The sequence below is a fragment of the Sebastes fasciatus genome, chromosome 20 (assembly GCF_043250625.1).
Source record: "Sebastes fasciatus isolate fSebFas1 chromosome 20, fSebFas1.pri, whole genome shotgun sequence".
In the NCBI taxonomy this organism is placed as follows: Eukaryota; Metazoa; Chordata; class Actinopteri; order Perciformes; family Sebastidae; genus Sebastes; species Sebastes fasciatus.
This window is the reverse complement of record NC_133814.1, coordinates 1,465,031-1,483,642: the sequence shown is the minus strand read 5'-3', so window position 1 is coordinate 1,483,642 and position 18,612 is coordinate 1,465,031. Positions and strand designations below refer to the sequence as shown.

At 41.0% G+C, this 18,612-nt stretch overlaps 1 protein-coding gene across 7 annotated transcripts in view; it reads left to right on the top strand.

Moving 5' to 3' along the window:
* myocd (myocardin) overlaps window positions 1-18,612 on the top strand; it is a 134,386-nt gene that overhangs the window by 13,452 nt on the left and 102,322 nt on the right. For all 7 annotated transcript variants that reach the window (XM_074620507.1, XM_074620506.1, XM_074620502.1 and 4 more), the window contains exon 2: window positions 14,392-14,449. The gene's annotated coding sequence lies outside the window, so the exon portion shown is untranslated. The remainder of the gene's footprint in view (window positions 1-14,391; window positions 14,450-18,612) is intronic.

The window sequence follows — 18,612 nt, the reverse complement described above, 5'->3', positions numbered from 1 at the left end:
GTCAGGAGGACTCTTAATGACCCATTCTCTGGGGGTTTGTCTTTCTGATTTAGTGAATTCCTCTTAGTTAAAGTAACAATAATGTTATTCTTCTCAGATCTACAGGAGACCTGGGAGACTCTGGATTTAGGCCCAGTGTCTCTGAGCTATGAGAAGTTTTTATATTGAAGATATATCTGAGAAACAGCCACTAGCTGTGTTAAGTTCTTCTTTGTGACCTTCTGTAGATAAAAGCATGCATCAGTCACAGTGTCGGGTTTCACAAGGAGGCAAATCATTCAAATGGCAGGAGACAAATCATTTAAATAGACTGGGTAGATTGTCAGTTGTTAGGCTTAGGTTGAGTGCTGTGCTCGTATTTCAAAGAGCTCTCTTCTCTAAACTGGTTTTGATAATCAGTATCTATTGGATGACCTGGCATTAAAGGGCCACTTCAGTCCACAGCCTGTTGGTCATCTTAACCTGCTAATTAACCTGATAATTGACATGCTAATTTTGGCGTCTTGTTTATTTCACTGTTGATTTTTAACAGTGCCTTTACATTAAGGACTGTATTTTGACCTGCTGGTGTAATGCCTCAGCTGCTGTGTGCCAAAAATCCCTACAGTGTGTCCTGTTATCTCCCTCTGATAACACTCTCTCTTTGGTTTCCCTCACGACACACTCATATTCACTTAACACTCACATGTGCTGATGTTTCCTGCCTTTTTCTCCTAAGTCCCGTTCATTAGTGTGACAGTGTGTGGCTCACTGTAGGCTGTATATTGAAGTATAGATGTTTCAGTATGACTATAGGGACATGCAAACAACATGGTACTGATATATGGGTAACGGGGAGTCAAACTGTAGTCAGTATTGTGATGTTTAGACATGACGATGCTAAAGATTAATACACTGCATATAAAACCACTCACTAAAACAAGAATTATTCATGAATTTGAGGTTGTTCCAAAGAATTTTGTCAGAAAAATCGGATGCATTTGAAAGGTGACAGGGAAATCAAGAAAGGTGTAGTTATTGCACGCTAAGCGCCTTGCGCATTATCGTGGCACTACGGCAGCAGGGGAGGTGGAGACGTGCACACACACACATACACACACACACCTGCTCGAATATATCGGCAATCGGCGGTTGTTGGACTGGCGATGTCCGGTTGGAAAGTTTTAACACATCGCCCAACCCTACTATGTGGTCTGTTCGCTGTTTTCAGACCTGGTGTATCGAGAAAGATCTGGCTATTGATTTAAATCAATCACCAAAGTGGAGCTAAACCATGCTCTCCATCAGTTTTAAGCATAGACTGTATATAAGAAGGCGACGTAGTCACTGTGACGTCACCCATTAGTTTGTGGATTGCTGTTTTGAAGCTTCGAGTTAGGCATTTTGTCCGTCACCATTTTGGTTATTGACCGTCGCCATCTAGGCTTTTCTGCAACCAGAAGTGACACTAGCGCTAAATAAGATATCTCTAGGTGATCAAAATATTATAATTAAAGGGACTGTTTGTAACTTCTTACACGTATAAATCATTGCGGGTCGGTGTCTCATGCGCGCTCGGGTGTGGCTACTCTGTTCAGACTCAGACTCCAACACAAACTACATGGAAGCACCAAAACCTCTTGGTTGTATCTAGTGAAGCCCGTCTGTTAAACAGTGTTGGCCGCGGTCGGAGGACGCGGGGGAGACCGTAGCTTTGGTCTCCAGAGTCTCTGCTGTACTCTGCTCATTTGCCTGCTTGACTTCACTCACACACCGCGCTCGTTCTCACTCTTTCGTTCTACTCTCACGTGCATGCTGCTCACTACACACTGCAGAAGAGCTGGTTTAGCTCTGAGAATATCTAGTGAATGTACAGTGGACGTTTGTGCAGAAATAACTGCTGCAGCTCCTCCAGACCAACAGAGGTTCCCCGTGTCTTGTGAAGTGATGGGGCTCTGCAGAGAGAAACGTTATCGTCTCCGACCAAAACTCCGGCGTCTCCCCTGTTCCCTCCGGCCGCGGTCGGGACGCTGAGGCAGGAAAAGCCAACACTAGGATCAGCATTGATTCATGGAGAGACCTTCGTCTGGTCAGCTAACATTACTGCCAAGCAGCTGAAATATAGAGTGATATTGTGGTTTTAGCTGACGTGTGTCACCTCACTGTTTGGAGCGATGCTCGTTCATGTCAATGTAGAGCGAGCACAAGTGCGAGCAACAGGACGCTGACTTTCGTTGACTTAACGGCCACAGGTGTCGATGTTAACAAGACATTTCTGGGCGGCTGGTTAGCTCAGTCGGTAGAGCGAGCGCCCATGTAACGCCAAGGCTCAGTCCTAGCAGCGGTGGACCCGGGTTCGAATCCGGCCTGTGGTCCTTTCCGCATGTCAATTCTCTCTCTCCCCCTTTCAACACTCTATCCACTGTCCTATCAATAAAAAATACTTAAAAATCACCCCAAAAAATAACTTTAAAAAAAAAAACAAGACATTTCTGATTCTTACATAGAGTCCCTTTAACTTTGATGAAACAAAAACAAACTGTGAAAGGGTTAAAGTTCTAAGACAAAAACACGGACAACTCCCAGACCGGATAACGCCGTGGTAGCGACCTGTCAATCACAAGGTAGCCCCGCCCTAAAGCATCCCCTGCTTTATGGTCTATCTGACTCTAAATGGGACCATAATTCACTAAATGAACATCATGCTGTATTGAAGAAGACTTGAAACTAGCGATTGAGACCATAAACTCATGTTTACAATGTTTACTGAAGTAATAAATCAAGAGAGAAGTAGGCTCATTTTCTCATAGACTTCTATACAACCAGAGGAGCCGCTTTCTACCAAATAAATAGTCCCTATGAAAACTGTTCATGGTGAGGTCTATGGATTATCCTGTAATGTTGCTGCTGAATTGTTGTAACTAAATTCCATTCACTGTCAAAGAGACTGTAAACCAAGAGAAATAAAACCCAAACTATCTGCATGGTCGGAAACCACTAGAGGTAAGTTTACCATTTTAGACGTATTGCATATGGGTGCATAATCCACACTTAGTTAGTTAGACTGTGGTTATGCTGGGCTTTGGTGCTTTGTCGCCCTTTATTTCACCTCTCACTGACTGTTCATGCAGCTAAATGCCACCCAGACTGGCTGCATGTTACTGGTTTGCTCATGAATTAGCACTCGGACACATCTTACCACATGTGTCCAATTAGAGTTCCAGTAAACTGAATTGGCACACACATTCGACATAATTTGGGTTGCTGAAATGCAGCCTATGGGTTTCCTATGATGTCTAATTACATTGTAAGACACGAGTAATTGCAATAATAAGTAATGTGTTTAGATTATGCAGAAGTCGGTCCAGATGTAAAACATCTGTTTTCATCCCGCAGTTGTGCTTTTGTTACTTTACATGGTATTGTGAGAGCTGCCGTCAAGTTCGTTCATATCTCTTATGTAAATTCCAGGATGTAAGAGAGTATATGCATGTGCTAATAGCCACGTCTCTCCTCTACCTCCTGAACATATTGTAAATTCAAAGTGAAATGAATTGCATTGTCCCATGTAAAGCAGGGAGTGCTTCTGGCATGTTGGCAGGACGGAGTCACACTAGCATTATTGTACAGTGTGATAGCCACGAGGCTGTTAAAAGAGAGGAGGCCTTTAGATCTCCGACTGAGTCAGCACGTTATCACTGAACTTTTGCTTTACATGTCTCGTATGAACCGACACATGGAGCGTATAGATCAGAGAATGCCACCTGCCCAGTCAAGTGAAAACATTGGGATGATCCCCATGATGAACGGCAAGGCTGCTAAAGCAAAGAAACAAGAAGACGGCAGTCTAGACACATTTATGGATTCAGCAAGAGGAAGGTGAGGGAGAGTAATGATATCAAACTAGAGGTAATCCGCACAGACCAGCGTCTGACCTGTGCTAAGCTTCTGCAACCACACAGGTATGTCTTCAGTGATGAAGGTTTTTTTTCAGTTTATCCTACACGCCATATGTGTTTTTGTTTCCCTCTTTTCTCTGTCAACGCATGTAATTAAAGCTTAAATTACACCCAGAATGAGCAGTAGCCTCCTGGTGCCAAATATGGGCGCTGACCTTAAAATAGAAGAGGTCAGATTTTGATGTACCGAATACAGAATTTGGAATGAGGCATCAAAAAGATAGGAGATAGATCTGGCAGGTTAACACCTTCGCAAACTTTAATGAGTTTATTCTGCTGCTGTGCACAAAATGGTTTTAAGATGTCATTATGAATTCTTGAGGCGGAATCTGTCTAATACTTTGGTGGGTTTGTGACATGGCTTAAAGGGATTGAGTTCATGAGACGTAATCCATGTTCAGGGCCGAGATGCTTTCTAGTCTTTTTAACCTTTCATTGAGTGCTCAGCTTTCCGACCTTCACATTCATACCTGTGCAAAGCATCTGCCGCCAGTTCGCTTCAACTTCAAAGGCTCGGATGTGGAATAATGTTGCGGGGTAGATGACAGGATCCTGTTTGGTTTAGGAAACAGATTGGGTGAGCCTGCAGTTTATATGAAAAGATCAATACAGTCAGCTACTCTAATCAATCACGCTAACACAGAACAGACGCTATTCGTCTAAAGACTTCATACGTTTTTATTTCTGTTATCAAGATACAGCCACCGATCATCACAAGCCATAAAATATCAACCTGACACGGTGAAGTGAAGCCCGTGCAGCTGGCGAGCTGGGACATGGAAATGGTTTTGGATGATGGATCAGTCAACAGTTCATGTGCTTAGTATTCTTCAGACAATTATTCCAACTATTTGGAATATTTCAATGATGTAACTACACAATGAAAAGTTGTTAGGTGAGGATATGTCAGCACTTTTCTTCACCCTGACTTGAAGTTGTAATCCTTGAGACTTCCATTATATCAAACCCCACTTTTGATACTATTTATGGACGGCATTGTTGCTGGTTTCAACAGCCATTCAATGTGTATATAGTATATTCATGTTGTAATTGCCTCTCTATGTAGTAAGACAGGCTTTGTACAGGAAGGGCAGCCACAGTGACCTTTAGATTAAGAGCTACAGACGACAGACTCTTGCAGTTTCAGTGGACTTATGGTCCATCCCCAGAGCTTTTAACTCCATCTTATGGTCTTCCTTGTAGTTGCCCTTTTTCTGTTGTAGAGTAAAAACTTGAGGTGTGTTTGCTGCCCTCAGTGGTTAACTCTGGGACCTGGGTTATTTAATGGGATGCATCGATCCAAATTTTTCAGTCCCGATACCGATACCAATACCTGGGCTTTGAGTATCGACCGATACCAAATACTGATCCAATACCAGTGTTTCATTAATCAGCTGTATGCCTCACTATGTGGAAGTGACTGGGATCATTCTGTTATGTGTAAGACAACATCAGGTTTGACTTAAACATCGCTTTCCTAACTTTGTAAAACAAAATAAACAAATATATATATATATATACATATATATATATATATATATATGTATATATATATATAAATTTACTGAATTGTTATTTGTTATTAAAATAATAAATCGTACAAATGTAACTTGGTAAAAAATCTTAAAAATTAAATTCTAAAATTACCAGGAATTACAAGTCAAGTGTAAACCTTTTTAATGCAGCAACAAATTGGTCAAAACTTAAACAGGAATTCAAATTCCAGTATATAATGTATATAACATATAATAATAAACTTTATTTATTTAGCACTTTTCTAAACAAGGTTACAAAGTGCTTTTCAGAACCCGCCTCCCCCCCCCAAAAAAAACAACCCAGAAAAACAGAAAAAAACAATAAATCGGGAAAAAATAAAATACAAACAACCAAGGGATCACAAAAACAAGAAACATCTGGGGATAGATTAAATTTTTTTTTAAAAGAAGAATAAAATGGCCAGAGAGGGATGATAAAAGCCAGCATCATATTAAGGCAAGGCCGTTTAATGCTTTAAAAGTGATCATTAAAATTTTTAAATCTATTCTGAACATAACGTAAATTGGCGAGCACAGGAGTGATGTGTTCGAGTGATGTGTTCATATTAAGTATATAAACATGGAACTGAATTGAATAGATGTCCGATCCGGTATCGGTATCGGTGCATCCCTAGTTATTTATTGAACACACTGGCTGTTACCACCAATAACCACATGTGTCACAAAATCAACCAGGATGACCTCATAGAATTTCACTGAATTTTCCTGAAAAGAAAATGCATGCACCAAGATGCTATTAAGTAGTGAAATGTTTACACTGCCTTGAATCTCTCTGACCTATAACAATACTTCCTTCTTTAAACGTGTCTGTTATCCAGACAGTGAGGCTGCTTTAACAGTGACTAAAAGCATACTTGGCATAATGATTAAATAGCTATGACTTTCCTTAACATACGAGTAGATCAATATGATGATATTGGCTTTCCACTCTAATGCACTTGTACTTGTGATTGTAAGTTTTTCTAATTTGCCGTCATAGGAATGTGCCCAACCATCTGGCCACAGTTAAATGGACTACATGGATGACTATCACATATGCTGCACATACATCTACAGTGTTTACAATAGGACACAGTGTTTATAGAATGGCTTTTAATTGGATAGTGAGTTAACCTGAGTTTAGACACTGATCTCACTAATCAGATTTAGAGTTTCTATGAACAGACAGTGACAAGCTATTATTTTCTATAACTTTAGTTTTTCTTGATGCCGACTTGGCAGAGCGCTGCTCACTGTGCCTGATTAGACTTTGGGTGTTGTAATGCAACCTTTCAGAAGAATGTAATGATCTCACACATCAAGCAGATGTTCTCAATCAATATTTGTTGATGTGAAAGCCCATTAGTTTGCTAATTACATTTGCATAAACATTTCACTATTTCATATTTACTATGCTAAATTGGTTTTCATACAGAGTTTACATACAGTGGCCCTTAAGTGCTTACACATGTTTGGTGTAAATACTGTTTGGCCTAAGTAACAATGTGTACACATACATATACAGTACAGCCAATCACACAGGCCTACTGTACGTGTGTGTATTCATGACCACACACAAACAAAATATCAGCAGCATCCCGCACTAAACAGCCTGCATTCCCCACCAATGACTTGCTCAGAGTAAACAAACATTGATCTGCTTCTCTAGCAAACCAACAGTGTGGTGGTGCTGTTTGTTTGGTGGACACCCCGGCCTGACGTAAACAGGCTATTGAACTTTGTTTAATGAAAGGTATGATTTGGACATGTTTGGAGGGTTTTTCTGCTCATAGCCCCGTGTAGCCACAGTTTAGAACATCGAAGTGGCTGTGGTTTGGCTGGCTGTGACGGGGAGATCCAGATAATTAACTAATCGCTGAGTCTGGCAGTAAAGGATTTGATGAAATGAATGCGCTCTCTGGTGGCCATGTTGGAAGTCCTCAGGTTTTGATTCACAATGGCTGTGAGCATAGACATATATACATAGACGCCGCATTGGACGCTTCAGCCCATTGTGGCGATACGTCAACGTGGGCGCCATATTGGACAGGGCAAGACTGGCCCTATACAAGTGAATGGGGGAGCTGCCGTTTCTCTGGATAAAAAGCACTATAACGTCTACATTTCTCAACCGATTTCAACCAGTCGTTATTATGTTAAAGGGGTTATGATCTACGAGGAATAGAAAAATAAAGTTTAGTCTCCAGTTACTTAGAATCTGGATAGTTGAGCTCTAATCGCTGCTAGACGCTCAGGAGACGAGTGTGTACCGTAGGCTGACCTGAACTGAATTACTGATAGAAAATAATTCATTTATCAGAAGGAATTGTTGAAACTCACGTCTGTCAAGAATGACTTTGGCTTATTTTCCTTGTTTAAGGTTATTACTTGTAGAGAGGCCCCTGTATAATATAATATAATATAATATAATATAATATAATGAAATGTTTTCCTCTGTTTTAGTGATCATGCAGCATCCCCGTTCATTTGTATTTGTTTACAGGCCAGTCTTGTCCTGTCCAATATGGCGCCCCCGTTGACGTACGATCCAGGAGTCAATGTGGCGTTTATGTATATATGTCTATGGCTGTGAGCAGTAGTGTATCTAGACATACCAATATCATCCTAATAGAGAAGCTGTGTCTGTGCAGTTATTGATTGGAAACAATAATTTCACAGAATTAATCTGATCCATTTTTAGACCTGTAAGCAATTGCACAAGACTCTGTTATTATTATTATTGTTATCATTTGAGGCGTATCATTTACACTAAATAATGTAGTTAACTAACCAGTCAGTTAAAAGAGCATTCAACTGAATTGACATTGTGGTACTCTCAATGGACAGTTTATCGAAGCAGCAGAATCAGAGATTTCATCTTACTGCTCAAAACCTGGCGTCTACATTACCCACAATGCAACTCAACCACTGACAGCTCGGTCGGAGATTCGGATGTATCATGCTAGCAGCGGCTAATGTAGCCTTGAGTGACACATATCAGTGTTAACATGCTAATTAGCAGACCATATTTACAATGTTAACCATCTTAGTTTAGGGTGTTAGCTTGCTAACATTTGCTGATGATGAACAATATGTCCGATAGTTGCAGAGATATTTCAGTTTGAGTAGCTAAAACTGAATCAAATAATTAAAGAAGTCATTGTGTCAGATTCTTACAGCATACCACAGACTATTTTTACACCTTCAATTTGGATAAGGAAAAAAGTACTTTTCTAAGTTGTTGCTAAATTGAGACCCAGAGGCCCAGAAGGCTATCTAACATTCCACCAGCCTCTGTTGACGCCTCTCTCAAAGCACACATTTGAACATGTCTTGGCTGGAGAGTCCCAGGTGCAATGTATAACATTAATTCATTATGGCTACATTCCTCTCAGGTGTGTCGTTTCCAGGGCCCTAATTTTGAGCATGCTGTTTCACCAACAAGTCTTCCTGGGATACATGGAAGAGAGCCATTGTTAATGTTATTACATTAATATTGGCAGAACATTGACATTCATATTGTTACACCTGTTCTTTTCCTTGTGCTGTGACAAGTCAAATGTCTGCTGCACATTGTGTAGTCTTTCTGAAAGGCTAATGTATACAGTATGTGCTGCTGTAGGCCTACTTGCTATTAAATAAGAGCACACATAACAGATACACAGTGCTGCTCCCAGCCTGAGCATGCTATAGGAGTGTTGAATGCTGACAAAATAAGTGTAATCTTAATCTTTAAATTGAAATGTCTTTCTCTCAGTATAGTACAGTCACTTACTGTATGCTCCATATTAAACTTTTTCTATGTACAGATATGTTTTAATATTAAAACATATCTGTACATAGAAAAAGTCTTCAAAATATTTTCTGATATAATTTCATTTAAATACAACTCAAATTTATACCCTCTTGTGTACATATACTATACCGTGCAAAATGCCGTCACAAAACTTTGCAGGTGTGTAGTTGAGATCAAAATGAAGTTTGAAGATGAGTATGGTCCGAGCAAGGGCGCCGGAAGTAGGGATGTAGGAAGTGTGGAAGGGGCTATTGGCTTCCCCACTTTACACCCCTGGATCGATCTGGCGTCATGGCTGGTGTGATCCCATCTCAACATGGTCTGTAGTTAGACATTATTTGTGCACAGCCAGTTCTCCAGTTGACCTCTATGATGACAGGACACGTGGCTCTTGGGAGATTTGTTGTCATTATTCCTGTGCTGTAAGCACCAGAGTGTGGAATGAATCTCCTAGAAGTCTGGTTTCATTTGTGTATACTGTTCATTTTTATACGTATAAGCCTTCATCGTTTATCATCTTACACATACCTTTACTAAGCTTGCAAGATGTCATGCTCTCTTCTCGTAACTGGCTTGTATTATTTGGGTCTTAATATGACAACAGTTCAGGGAAACACAGTGGTGCAGGTTTCTGGAAAGTCTGTTCTAAAGTAATGAAAGTGAATTTAATCAATTCCAGGTTATGGCAAAGTTGTAAATCTAGAAAAGTATGGACACTTTGTGGCTCTTTCATGATCAGACCTTATTGATGTAGTTTTCAGTCTGCACTGTTTTGTCACAAGTTAAAGACATACAGAATTAGATGATCGATTCATCTGGTTGCCATATCACACACCTCCTCCTTTGTCTTTCGCCTTGTGAGTCCTCTCACCCTCGGTGGAGGCTTTGGAAGCTGCGCTGGCCCTCCGTGTGCTCACCACTCGGATTAATGGCTGTTTTGGCAACATATGAGCTCATGGGTAATTGGCCGAGGTGATGTTTCCTGTTGAATGCTACCTGGATCTTTTGTGGTCGCCTTCATGGTTGGTCACTTCCCCTGCCACTAACACTGGTAATTGAGCAGCACTTCTGTGACACTGGTTGTGAACCGTGATGAGGAAGTTACATGTTTCCTCAAAGTGTCATTGGAGAGAATGACAGTGAAGAAGAATTTCTGCCCCGAGGCATCATGGATCTTTTTTATGTTAGCTACTGCCATCATTTACCTTTGATAAAAATATCATGGCCTTGTTCTTACCTTAAAGCACTCCTACATAGGGAGCATTTCTACGCTCACATGCACTAACATGCACATACTGTATAATGCATGTATAGATCACACATTTGTGTATATGAGTTATTGGTCTTCATGCAGCAATATTCTCTTAAATTTGTCTTGTATTTTCTCTTAATTTTCTGTTAAGAGAAAAAGTAAGAGGAGTCAATGCACTGAACGTTCTTAACCATCCAAATCTGCTCTCACCCAGGTGTGCTGAATGTTGAATCCCAGTTGATCAAAAATTCAACATTATATAAGGGCAGGTATTAGCATAGGTAACATCCCCTAAACACTATATAAGGGCAGGTATTAGCATAGGTAACGCACCCTAAACACTATAAAAGGGCAGGTATTAGCATAGGTAACACATCCTAAACACTATAGGGCAGGTATTAGCATAGGTAACACACCCTAAACACTATATAAGGGCAGGTATTAGCATAGGTAACACACCCTAAACACTATATAAGGCCAGTTATTAGCATAGGTAACACACCCTAAACACTATATAAGGGTAGGTATTAGCATAGGTAACACACCCTAAACACTATATAAGGGCAGGTATTAGCATAGATAACGCCCGCTAAACACTATATAAGGGAAGGTATTAGCATAGGTAACACCCCTAAACACTATAGGGCAGGTATTAGCATAGGTAACACACCCTAAACACTATAGGGCAGGTATTAGCATAGGTAACACACCCTAAACACTATAGGGCAGGTATTAGCATAGGTAACACACCCTAAACACTATATAAGGGCAGGTATTAGCATAGGTAACACCCCTAAACACTATATAAGGGCAGGTATTAGCATAGGTAACACACCCTAAACACTATATAAGGGCAGGTATTAGCATAGTTAACGCACCCTAATCACTATATAAGGGCAGGTATTAGCATAGTTAACGCACCCTAATCACTATATAAGGGCAGGTATTAGCATAGGTAACGCACCCTAATCACTATATAAGGGCAGGTATTAGCATAGTTAACGCACCCTAATCACTATATAAGGGCAGGTAACGCACCCTAAACACTATATAAGGGCAGGTATTTTTTAATTTTCCTCAAATTTAAAGCTCATGTTTCTTTGTATTGGACTGTGATAACAAGATGTTTTTTCTTATCTTGGTAAGAGTGCTTTCGACCACTCGTAAAATGTTCTCTTACCTAAGAGTAAAGCAAAAATAAGAAAACATTCGTGATTCCTAGAAATCAATGGGCACTAACAAAATAAGAAAAAATCGGGGATATGAACAAAAATTATAGGGAATTTGGCCCAATCTTTGCCAAATGAGTATAGTGCTATAACTCATCTGCCTTAGAAAGAACCATTTTTGTTTCACAAACCAAACATTGAAAACCTGTAAAAGTGTCCCTTGGTTGAACCTAATTGCTGACCCTACTGGTGTTGTTACAAAATGATCTGTGACCCTCATTAAGGCGTCAGTATAGAACATATATACAAAAAGGAATTCACCATGAATTCCTTTCAAGGAACAATGTGTAACATTTAGGGGGATCTATTGGCAGAAATTAAACATAATATCAATATAGTTTTCTTTAGTGTATAATCACCTGAAAATAAGAATAGTTGTGTTTTCGTTACCTTAGAATGAGCAGTTTATATCTAAATAAGGAGCGTGTCCTCTTCACAGAGCCAGCCGCCTTGTTTCTACAGTAGCTCAGAACGGACAAACTACTGTGTTAACTCTTCCTGCTCGGGCCGGAGTCGATAACGTTACTCTCTCAGGAGTTAACCCCCTCCATCACTCCACCCAGCCGCCGGGAAACAAGACACAGGAAACCTCTGTTGGTCTGGAGGAGCTGCAGCAGTTATTTCTGCACAAACTGAAACTTCCACTGAACATTCTCAGAGCTGAACTAACTCTGTCTTCTGCTCTGCTAGCTCACTTGTTCGCTCACACACATTCGCCACCGCTCTCTCTCTCTTGCTTCACTACTCACTTCCCTCGTACACACACACATACTTGGGCTCTGACATTCTCTAAATAACTCTTACAACAACTCGGCCACCGTACTTGCTCTACACGCTGGGCTCAAAGGAGAGGTTTCAATCTGAATTCTCACTGCTAGATGTTGTTCAATTCTACACACTGTTCCTTTAAGGATAGATAGACAGAAAGTGTGCATCGTAATCACTCAAGTCTTTGCAAAAGCTCCATGAAGAAGCCCAAGAGTTTAGAGATAATACATATAGAAAGGAAGAGGAATAATGAAACGACTGCATCCACAAAACGCACATCAGCATATGCATATGAGAAAACTAACAAGGCTAAAGTAGCCGAATCAGATTGTTTCGTTGTAATGGGAGACTTGTGATGTTTGGGTACACAGTGTGCCTGTAATAACAGTCTAAGTGGGAAGAGGTCTTGGGTTCTCTTGGTTTGAATCCTCTCACTGTAACTCTGCCTTAAGCAGCCTGCATACATAGATCAAAATAACAGGGCTGAAAAAGACCAAAGTAAAACTGTCAAGAATGGGCACTGGTCTGGATGAATGGACATGGACGAGGCTGTGAATTCTTCCACTGGGTTAGGACCTTGTTGTTTGTATCCTGAAACAGATGTTACACTAAATCCATTCAGCTCAAAGGGAAAAGGATGTGTATGATTCCAAAGAAACACAAATCAGTCCTTTTAAAATAGATTCTTTGAGCGTTGGTAATAAAGCTGAAGAATAATCTCCTTCTCACACTTAAGGTTACAAAAGATGCTTTCAATACGTGTACGTGGTCAGTCTAAAGAGATAATGCAAAATAGAGGTTGTTGCTGTTGTTGTTGGCTGTTTCCTCTGACAGAATATTTGATGCTGTCATTAGAATAGTTAAGAGGAATGGCATGACTTCACATCAGCGTCATTTCCTTGGAAAGGATTTGTAGTCCTCTTATCACATGGGAAAGAATTATGTTTACAAGATCTATTAAACCATGCAGGCTAGCCTTGTTTCTTCAGTGATTCAGCAACTTAATGAAGTACTATACATCATGAAATACAGGTTATTATTGTGCCATTCAATCAGGGTGATTTTATATGAAACCACAATACATTTCAGTCTCTTGGCTTATTAAAAGATTTATATCTGCTGACCTCTTGTTCGTCTTCCAAGAATATGCATGCTGAGTGTGTGTGTCTTAAGTCTGTGTGTTATAGTGTTTGCTTGTGCAAGATAGTAAAATCAGATGGCTTGCAAAGCCCTCAAGAAATTAAGTTCACGCCTCTGCAAACAAGCTAGACTCCAGCTAGCAGGACCCTCCTTTGTTTCCTCTCTTTAAATGTGTGATATCACTCTGCACCGGCTTCAAACGTTGGATCCACATGGTTGCGTAATAAGCTCAGAGTTTTGGCTCTAAGGTGCAGAAATCAAGTCCTCTTCAATTAACTGGAACATGGCCATTTCCCTGTTGCCCCCCCTCCCAGATCCCACTGGGATTGGCAGAGCTGTTGGCGCTCTGTGGGATCCACATTAACTGTGTGAACATTCTTGTCGTGCTGCTCTGGTGTATTTATTGGCTGCTTGATTACATGCGTGTTTGCTTGGCAGCTTGTTGCCCCGCCAAGCATCTTGATCCACGGGGATAGTCGGAGCTTTCAAGGGTTGTGCTTTATCGCTTTGATGCACTGTCAATCAAAGGCAGTCACTAAAACACATGAGGCTGTTTTCAAATCCCCCATCCATCACTCTGATGGAGAACAGTGATGTTGATGATGAAGGTCCAAGGTGAAGTTGTTGATGGCGATGGTTAGGTTAATAAAAATGACACAGTATATGTTATGTTTCTCATTAAATACTGTCTATCTATCATGTTTAGCATTATGATGATATCTCTCTCTAACAGGTGGAGGACACCAGGCTGTGGCTTGAAACAGGAATGCCAAGTGACGACCAGTGAACAGGTAGGACTTCTGTCCGCCTCACATTTGTTTAATGGCTGTTTGTCTTATATGAGAATTATTGAAAAGAGAATTGGAGCTACATCAGTGTTATTTTAATGCATTTGTATTACTAGTGCAGTGCCCGTTTGGAACCGGCAGATTGCTTGGCATTCGGTATTACTGCTTGCAGCTTTCTGGAGAACACCTCATCCAAAAAACTCCCTGCACTCCCTTGGGTCCTGAGCAATACACCCGCCATGACACAGTTGCATCCCCTAACAAAGCTAGAGTACACGGTGCCAAAGCTCACACGGCGGTGTAACGGTTCATATTTAGTGTTTTCTTCCACCAGCCACTTAGGCTGACATCTATTAGTCTAAGTTCTACCAGTCACTCATAAGTTTTACCAGCCACCATTTTGTAATCACACTTTTGTTTGTGACTCATTTTTGTGAAACGTCTGTTTCGCTTTTGAAAAAAACATAATACTAATTGAATACACATTTTTTTCCATAAAAAGTATTAATTTAATATTTATTCACTTATGACAATAGACAATAGACTGCCATCTCTGACACAGTAGGTGGCGGTATGCACCTTTAAAGTTGGTTTGTGAATGCGATCCACCAATAAACACAGAAGAAGAAGAACCTTAATCTGATTGGTCGAGAAGATACAGGAGACGTAGCTAACTTTTACAGGAGAGCATTTATATAGCAGTTATAGAGCATCTTTGCTTTTATCTGACAGCAGCTGCGTAGGCTAGTAAGTAGCCTACAACACTACTCCACCTGCGACGCTGCGAGCTGATCACGGCCACTCTAGACAATGATTGTGATTCCACCACATTTCAGAAGTGTCAAGTGTGACGCGTGAAACTTCCTTGGGTCCTTAGCAATACACCCACAGAGGGTGAGGTCGATTGGATAAACGGTTGTTGAGAAAATCGAAAAACAGATATAGGGATGCACCGATACCGATACCAGTATCGGGTATTGGCCCGATACTGTGCTCATGTACTCGTACTCGCAAAACGGCTCCGATACAACGGCCTCTCAACGATTTAACCTCTCGTCACCATCTTTCGGGTTCTATCGAATGGCGCCTTTTACGTGGGCCGAGCCGCACCCTGGGGGCACGACACAGTTGGGGCGCACTGAGGACAGTCCGCCCCGGTGACACTTTGTCCACGGCCCCGGGAAGCACCTTCGCCCCGAGCCTTTCCAAGCCGACCTAGAGCCGGTGGCGGCGCACCACCTCGTATGCGGGATTCCCCAGCCTGCCGTGTGTTGCTCACACCCTCCAGCTGGCTGTTAACGAGAGTCTTTTGGCACAGAGAAGTACTAGTATCGGTACTCGGTATCGGCGAGTACCCAAATGTAAGTACATGTACTTGTACGCGGTCTGAAAAAAAGTGGTATCGGTGCATCCATAAACAGACATACAGACATACAGAGACTTCTTTGGTTTTAATTAGATTATATGTCTACAAATCCAGTAACTTGTATGACCACCCTCAGACCTACAACAGTACTGCGTTAAAATAACCGCATCCTCCTCCTTCATTTCAATGAGAGAGTTGCATCCGAACGGTGGGCACAGTGCATCATCACCCTGCAACGCGCTGCGCTGGTCAATTCAATATGTACAAACACTCTTTCATGTAGATGACTGTAACATGACAGCCATATTAACACTGTTTACCTCTGGATTGGTGAGATGGAGGATAAAAGAATTTTCACAAAAATAGCTTCACACACTGTTACTATGCTGTGTTTTGTCTTATAAGCCTAAAGATTAATGTGTGTATTGCTCAAACTGGATCTCCTGGATCATATCTGATCGTCTCACCCTGCACCAACTCTTGGATATTTTAAACAGGGGAGTGCTGAGGCTAGGTGAAGACAAACGTACTTTAAATGAATTACAATCACATCAGACAGGCAAAATGGGCCAGTTACATCAACCAACTGCTTTAAATGATTTGCAAGTGATGCTAGTATCCTGGCAAAGCCATCCAACAACTCTCGCTTTGCTCATTATGGTCTGCCAGGAGCAAGAATTAGTTTGAGACAGATGTGATTTGGAGCAGCTTGTATAGTAGATGTGTGTGTTTGTGTGTTCAGACATCAACATTAAGTTTTGAAATTGTTGTGGAAACATTGTCAAATTTCACCAAAATTAGTCGCTAATTTGAGATGTGAGCAACAGCAAGTTTTAATAGGTGTTTAGAGGATCATGCCATCGACTTAATGTCTGCTGCGTCATCCAAGCAGACACTTTCCAGACTTAAATGTCACTGTAAAACTGAGCTGGTCACATGTAGTCTGGGTTTCTACAATGTGAGCTGTGATTGAACTACCTGTCAGCTTCCAGTCGCTCCATCTTGAGCTCACTGTTCTATAATGCTCTTATTTTATACTTAAACGGTCCCATATTGGAAAAAGTGAGATTCTCAGGGGTTTTTTATATTATAAAGCAGGTTTAAGTACTATACAAATACTGTTAAACTATCAAACTGCTCAATATATGGAGAAATACACACAGCCCGTATCCAGAAATTGTGCGTTTGAAACAAGCCGTTAGGATTTCTGTCCATTTGTGATGGCAGTGTATGTAAATAACATCAGCTGACAATTGTTTTTTGAACATTACAGCATGTAAACATGTTCGAGTAGAAACCCAGAATACAAGTATGAACCTGAAAATGAGCACTATATGTCCCATTTAAACGGTCCAATAAGCCTCTCCCTGCAAACATCTGTATTACCCAGAGGTTATCTTGCTTTCCCATAGTGACCACTGAAGGTACCACATCTATGAGTTCTTACATTCTGTCCCATGTGAAATATAATATAGAAAAAGCCTTGACACTCATATAACATCTGAGAATGATGATTTCATGGCTATAGTTTACAGGGATTTAAACTTTACTAGCCCTCATGGAACATGCCATTTTTCCAGCCCTTAAAAGTTTCCTCCCAAAACACCGTAGTGGGCCGACATATCAATACTCTCAGTAGCAGTTCTTCAGGCCTGCTGTGTGCGTTACCTGCTCGATGGTGTGCCTTTTGTCTGTATGATAAAGAGTTCATGGTTGTGACATTTATTACGGCCTGTCACAGGGAAGCTCGCGGGGCCTTTTTACTGTCAAGCCTCAGCAACGTGGGGTTTATATCCAGACGGCCTTGTGTATCAGGAGACCTGGAACATCAAACTAGTGTCACTCAAACATCCCTCTGGTTTCTGTACATGTATTTTATGTTAGTGTTTTTTTAAATTTATTTTCCTGGAAAGAAGCCTCACAGATAAGCAGTACGTTCCCCCGACACACCCTACGACCACCCAATCTCACCTCATCTCATGGCACCGTGATGTTTTCAGTTTAGAGGCACTTTGGATCTCACGCCAGCGTCGTTTCATGACCTCAGCACAGTTAATGCCTTTAACTGACAGCAGATTACTCTGTTTACAACTTCCTCTGGGTCAAAGGTGAACACAGAGGTCAAACAGAGGTCACACTGCCGTTCCCAAAGCTACGTACCGAGCCATACGGCCACATTGGGAGATTCCTTCAAATAGCACATTTTGAAAAACGGCCAGTGCATGTCATGAGATCACAGCATCTCCGAATCTTAGAGGGGATTATCATCTGACGATATCTCTGCTTTCTTTAATTCCCCTGCTCGGGGTGAATTGCTTGACCTGTGATGGAGGAGGACTGTGCTGTCAGTGATGCCCGTGTGCACAGCGGAGGGAATGATAGAGGAATGGGTTGAAGGGATCAGAGAAATGAGTGGTAGGTGATGGGTTGAGAGTCTGATTTAGGAATCTTTACCCTTCTTTTCAGGTATAGAATTGACTACAGAACTCCATATATGGAAGCTTCAACCGCGTCTTTCATATACAGATTAAATTATGTCCATACATTAACAACATTATTTTGCTATACGTCATTTATTAATACTCAAAAGGAAATCTATCTCTACCTAACTATCTCTCTTTATCAAGGGAAAGTGTGCACACCCTTTACATTGCTGTAGGGATTGATGGCTATAAGTAGAAACTTGTTTTGTGTTTCATTCAGCTGTATTACTTTGGATTGGAGGAGTATAATATACAAGCTAATAAAATGGAGTGATTGGTGCCCCATAGGGATATGAAACAGTTGGGGCTATTACAGA